General features: G+C 36.9%; 1 pseudogene across 1 annotated transcript; it reads left to right on the top strand.

The window, feature by feature from the left end:
- The first annotated feature begins 262 nt into the window (after nucleotides 1–262).
- On the top strand, nucleotides 263–5,561 carry LOC144631605 (uncharacterized; annotated as a pseudogene). Its single transcript, XR_013566774.1, has 2 exons — nucleotides 263–578; nucleotides 3,634–5,561. The product of XR_013566774.1 is annotated as an uncharacterized LOC144631605 (transcript).
- The last annotated feature ends 579 nt before the right edge of the window (nucleotides 5,562–6,140 follow it).

The raw sequence follows: 6,140 nt of genomic DNA, 5'->3' as shown, positions 1-6,140 counted from the left end.
ACCGAGTACAAAAGAGAAAAATTAATGTCATTTACAGCTTTTCATTATTTCATAACGTATTTCTCCATGCCTTTTTTCAAAGAAACAAAATATCAAATAATAAATGGGGATTTAGTTGATCACATTACTTAAAAGTACTTGAAACGTGCATCTTTAAATCCGACTGAATCATTGGATGTTTTCAAAACAAACAGAACGAAAATATCGTTTCATTGTTAAATATAACCCACTCACTCTATAGCTTCCGGAACCGTTCAGTACATATGGATTTAAGCACGAATTTCACGGTTTTAACTGCAGAAAGTAATCTCGCAGCTGCATACGACTTACTTTAAGCTGACAAAGTCTGTGCTCGGCCGACTGTCACTGCAGAAACTTCTCGGAAGTGACGGGGTTACTCGAACAATCGACAAGTGTCACACGCGATTGTTTCGCATGTCAAAACTGATCGACAAATCTCAAATTAAAAACATCATCCCAGCGTGTTTCACCTCAGTTGATCACAGATAGCCGTTCAAGCGAGTCACGACAACACGGCATGAAAGCAGTCGATAAAGACGTCCAAGAAATATTTGCAGGTAAATACTGTCTCAGTTCTTTTCGATAACATTTTAGATTTATAACAGCGATTTCAGCAGCCTACATGTTATATGTAAGCCATATGTATGTATACAAAGCATAAGTTACTGCCGGCTCGTGCCTGCGTGATCCACCATCAACACTAAATTTTCAGTAATTTTTGCCTTTTGTTTTTAAAACCCCTTTTGATGTCTTTAAATCTGTTTTGTTCTGGTCGAAAACAGTCTCGTGGAATCAGAACAACTTCACAACGTAAAAGCAAGTCAAAATGCCTGGTAAACAATGCAGGAATTTCTCGGCTAGGAAGAGTAGGTGGAGAATTGGAATTTCGAAACATGGAATTTATATTATTATAATCTTGCGTGTTCAAGATTGTTAATTTAATTAAGTCACGTTTCAGACAGATTTTCTTTTCCTTCGCCTTAAGATTATAATTAAATATTGCAGCGAACGCGCCATATACTGAAAGTTTAAACGATTTAATGTCATCGGACACTATACTGGTCGATAAACCAGCGCAAGCGGTATTGGGAATCAAAGGAGTTGCTAAGCGGCTGACAGCGTTAAAATTTAATTGTGTTAAAATAATTTCGTCGGCGCAACAAATAGTCAGTAAGCTCGATATTGTTGTTGCCTATTCTGAGCATTCGATAAAAGGATGCCTCGAAGAATCTGCTCATATATAGTGTACTTTAGTTTGCAACACAGTCTCGAGCGAAATTAAAGCTAGCTTCCGTTGCACTCTCAGTCCTCTTGCTATGCATAAATATCATAAGATTTCTTTCGACTTCCGTATTCAGACAAAAACAGGAAAATAATTTAGCTGGGATAAAAAGTTTACAAATGTTGTATTAAATGTAAATAATACTCATGATTTCTCCATTGTTTAATCAACTAGAAAGAGACATGTCGGTATTTGCCTTCAGTGCCAAGTTTGACTAAACAAGTTATAATTTCTATTTCCCTGCTTTTGTTTGTATTTCGGCTTTTCTATTATGTGCTGTGACATCATGTGACATGATTGCCCTTGGCAGTGAGCAAAACAATTGTTATAAACTATTCATGCTGCAACTCAATATTTTTCCCAATCTCAGCAATCATTTGCCAGGGCTTTAATTCTGACAATTTTTAAGGATCTGTGTGGCGATTTCTCCAACTGCCAGGTCTCTTTCATTCAATGCTGTTACATGTTACCCGATCGCGTGTTCAACAGAAAAATTGATTCACGAATAGGCGGTACAACATCACGCGATATTCATACAGTTTTTAAAGGAAATATATCAATACAAGTATTCTTAATTGACGAAAGTCGAGCTGAACTGTTAATCCGAAAGAACGTTCTTGACAAGAAATATGATTTGCTGGGCTAAATCCTAAATCGAATAAGTCTCAAAAACTACATTTGCGACTGTGTAATGTCCCTGGAGGAATTTAGCGGTAAATGTGTGACATTCCAAAATTACCTTGACCGAGGGTTAAAAATAAATATATTCGTCTGCTGTGTAATCACGAGAATTCTTAATCAGTATTAAGGCTCTCGACGTGAATAGCCATTAAACCGCACTGATCATATCTCCTACCACAGTCAATCCGAAGAGCTCTGCCGCCTTGATAACCGAAAATAAGGTAAAAGTTCAATAATATTTAAGATAATTATCTTGAATCTTCACCTCGAATGACTAAGTTCGAGGACTAATATTGAATTGTCAAAATTTGGCTTAAAGCCATCCAAGCCCGCTTCGGAGGGCTTTGAAAGCATGTAAATACATTTTTTTTGTTTGGAGAGGGGCAAAGTCCAGGCTAAGAAACTGCATCTTGCTACAGGTAATAGATCATTTAGAGAAAGACGCAACTTCAAAAGAAAAAAAAAACGTCTGACACATGAAAGTTTAACGTTTCTACAATTGAATTCTGCAAATTTCTTATTAAAATGCTCTTATTTGTTATTGAAAAGAAATTGGACATAACAACAAGTAATATTGCAGTAAATCCCACTGAAATATATTCAAATTGAAGATGTACAGTGCATGGTCAACGTCCGGCTCTCGCGTGATGACAATGTTGGTTTCAAGATGGATTTGATTTACGGTTTATTCTTTCTGTACCTTTATTTGTTATTTTAACAACAATTGAAAAAAAAAAAAGAAACTTCAGCCTCGGGTTTGTTCTTAGCTTGTTCTAAAATTTTGGTTTGTATCATATCAAGAGATACTCAGGCTGACTTCATATACTGTCCACATCTAGCAAATTCTCGAAGCTAGCACTAAGAGAAATTTATAAAAAAAAAATGGTAAGTAGAATTTACTTGAGGAGTTTGAATAAGGATGGTCCAGAAAAACAAAGTCCAACTTATTTTAGAATTTGAGGACTTTTTTTTCCCCACAATTAAAAAACAATGAAGGTATCTAGACACTAGTATTACCCTCGTAGTAATGCCGTATGTTATTGATGTAATATATTATTCAAACTGGACAATGTTATAATTGCGGTAGTATAGACAAGGCGTTATTTATTAGACTCAAGTTGTTGCTAAACACGGAAAAATATCGATAACTGCCTTTTAGAATCTGAGGTTTTCATATAAAAAGGCTCGTTGTTCCCGACTCTTAATGGCTTAAAATGCCGGCAAGATAAGGCTGTGGAGTGATTAGAAAAAACTGTTCTTGGCACACCTCAACAAAATTAAACTTAGAATAAAAACTACCTTGTATTTCGCTTTAAGATCTTAAGAATTAATTCATCAGATAAGTTTTGCCGTAACTGGCAAAATAATACAATCGTCGATCGTGTAATCAGTAAATGAAAGGCTCTTTTCGCGGCAATGACATTTTCTATCTGGTCTGATCTGAGAGCCAGAGTATCAAGATCTGCTCTATCTGCTGGGGTTATCTCGAGGCCGTGAAGGTGTGAAGCGTGATTTTAAACGCCCTCCCGAAAGCGGCTTTTCCCAGAGTCACGTTTCAGTAGTTAAGTTTTGGGTGGTCGATAATAAATGATAAGGTTTAAATGTTTATCTGTATGTGAGTTGAACTCAATCTGTTCTTTGCGTTTCAGAGATGGAACTTTTCCTGTTTGATATCGCAGGGTGATGGCAACCTTAGTGAAGAACACCGTTTGAGACGAGATACCCTGGCGAAGAAAGTTTTACGCTTTCGCCAAGAGAAGGATGTTCTGACATCTACATCATCGTTTACATGTTCATCATGCTTGTCACGAGCGTACGTGGAGCAAGTAAGCAATGTGGCCTGGCCCAAAGTCAAATATAGCCGTCCTCGTTCCCATTCATATCCTTTGATAAAGCGTTTGAATCCTTTGCCGAGGCTTATAGAAGAAGACGAAACGGGAGATGTGGAGAGGCCAACAATTATACCTACACCCGTTCCTCAGGTCCAAACATTGAACTGGACCGATAACAAACTCTCGGATGAATGGCTGAACAAAATCAACACGCTTACGATCCACTTTGACATCGTTGGATTCTTCCCGGGCTAAGGCCTCTCATCACTCAGCAAAACCTCCGGCCGCTGCCAAGTGTACAAGTGGTGGAAAACGAGCAGCATTGGAAGCTTCTCACCAAGATTCGCCTACAGCGTGTAAGAGCGCGTCAATTGAACGCCTCAGAAAAGCTGTTACAGAAGACTTACAATCGCGATCATCTTTGTGTCAAAAGTGAGCCTGTTTCCAAAATAGACCAGGTGCGTAAACCAGATTCAACCTACATTTCTTTAATCAGTGGATTCACGCAGGAGCCATCAAACCGTGCACATGAAAGTGATGACTACCCAAGAAAACGCACAAAGGACTCGGGCTCGAAAAAGGAGAAAAACTGTAAAAAATTGAAATGCATTCAAATGAACATGTTTGCTCCGAGAAACCTCTTTTGTTCTTCTCAAAGGAACGCTCACCGCCAAATGTCAAACAGTTCAGAATATATACAAGAAATAGTCAGTCTTGGATGCTAGCTCAGAGGACATGAATAAATGTGATATGGTTCAAAAACATGTTATAATGAAAGTGAGAAAATGATAGTATTCACGTTGCTAACGTAGGGTAAATAACAGTGAAATTTTATTTCATTCTTGTTTCGACCTATTCTCGCATTTCCACTTTTAGGTTGTCTCATAGATCGAAGAGATGTTACTAGGATCAAATATAGTCGCAGAAGTCACAAAATTTGCATTGAAGGGAGCCACGAGCTTCAAAAAAATCATTATTTTTTTTAGTTATTTTATAAGGAAAAAGGAAAGTAACGTTGATTAACGGACTTTACATAATTAAATAGAGAGAAAATGAAGTTTTAATGAGGACTTGAATCAGATCAAGGTATTATTAATGGCCACCAAATAGACTAATCCCGACCCCAAGTTCTCTAGTGTTAGGGTAGTCTTTTTGGTGGAGTACCTAATTTATTTACCTAATTTAGTGGAGTACCTTAGTTATTCCTTCCTTACATTTAATCCTATTTCGTAAACTTTAATCCCCTTTCCCTACCCCCTACCCTACTTATGCAATTGCGCGAAAACTCCGCTTTATAGAAGTACAGATATTATTTAGAATTTGTCGCTATTCCGTTGGACATCTTTGAATTTGTTGTTCAATTTTTTTCCATTTCTAGTGCAGGAATAGACCCCATCTGAAAGTAGCGGGGACAAAAATATCAAATTATGAACAGAAGGCGATAACTTTGTTCGAGAAGTTTCCCAACGCCCTAGTCAGAATAAATTTGAAAATAATTTATAGTATGGTAACACGGTAAATAATGTAATGTAATGGACAAATCAAGTTGTAAATAATAAAAGTGCAGCTTCCTTGCTGCGGAAGCTATTGACAATCTGGGATACAAATATTGTTAAACAAACTAAATGTGTGTAAATGTCACTAAGGTTTAGATTATACTAAAACGAATTTATATAAATATATGATTTCACTGCGTTCCTTTGCCAAGCTTTGGAACACTAAATAAATAGAGAATAAATTGTTAAAATTAGTCGCTTCTTGTTTGTTAGTCCCTTAGTCTCTGTTTGTCCCTTGAAACAGTTCTGTTACATAAATAACTTCCTTCAAACCCGCCAATCAAAAAACCCCTTCATCAGAGCGTGAGCCCCTATTTAAGAATTCACTGGTCTACAGACAAATGTAAACAATTCTTATGCTCACTCGCTTGAGTTTAGGGAAGTTAAAGGTCTCCATTTTTATTGTATTTAATTACAGAAATTGTAGTTATAGGTACTAGAGAACAGTTACTATTAGGGTGTGTATAAAGTAATGACTATAGGGAAAAACACCCGTTTGGCAAACATAAATGACTCGTTTTCAACTAGAAAAAGAAATTATTTTATTACCCTGCGAATACAGCTACCTACTCATACGCTCTACGTATTTTTATTCACAAACAAAAATTCCATTTTAAGGTTAATTTTGCGCTCAACAGGCCTCAGGAGAAAGATGGAGGGACGATTTGGTATTGTTTATTCATACCAATTTTATTTCTTGCTGTCTGGAATAAAAGTAACTTTGTTCATAAGGCTCCATGTTGAAGGGTACAAGTTATGCCCTCTGCG

The sequence above is a fragment of the Oculina patagonica genome, chromosome 12, assembly GCF_052425735.1.
Source record: "Oculina patagonica isolate OP01 chromosome 12, crgOcupat, whole genome shotgun sequence".
Classification (NCBI taxonomy): domain Eukaryota; kingdom Metazoa; phylum Cnidaria; class Anthozoa; order Scleractinia; family Oculinidae; genus Oculina; species Oculina patagonica.
Note: the sequence above shows the minus strand (reverse complement) of the source record. Positions and strands in the feature narration are given on the sequence as shown.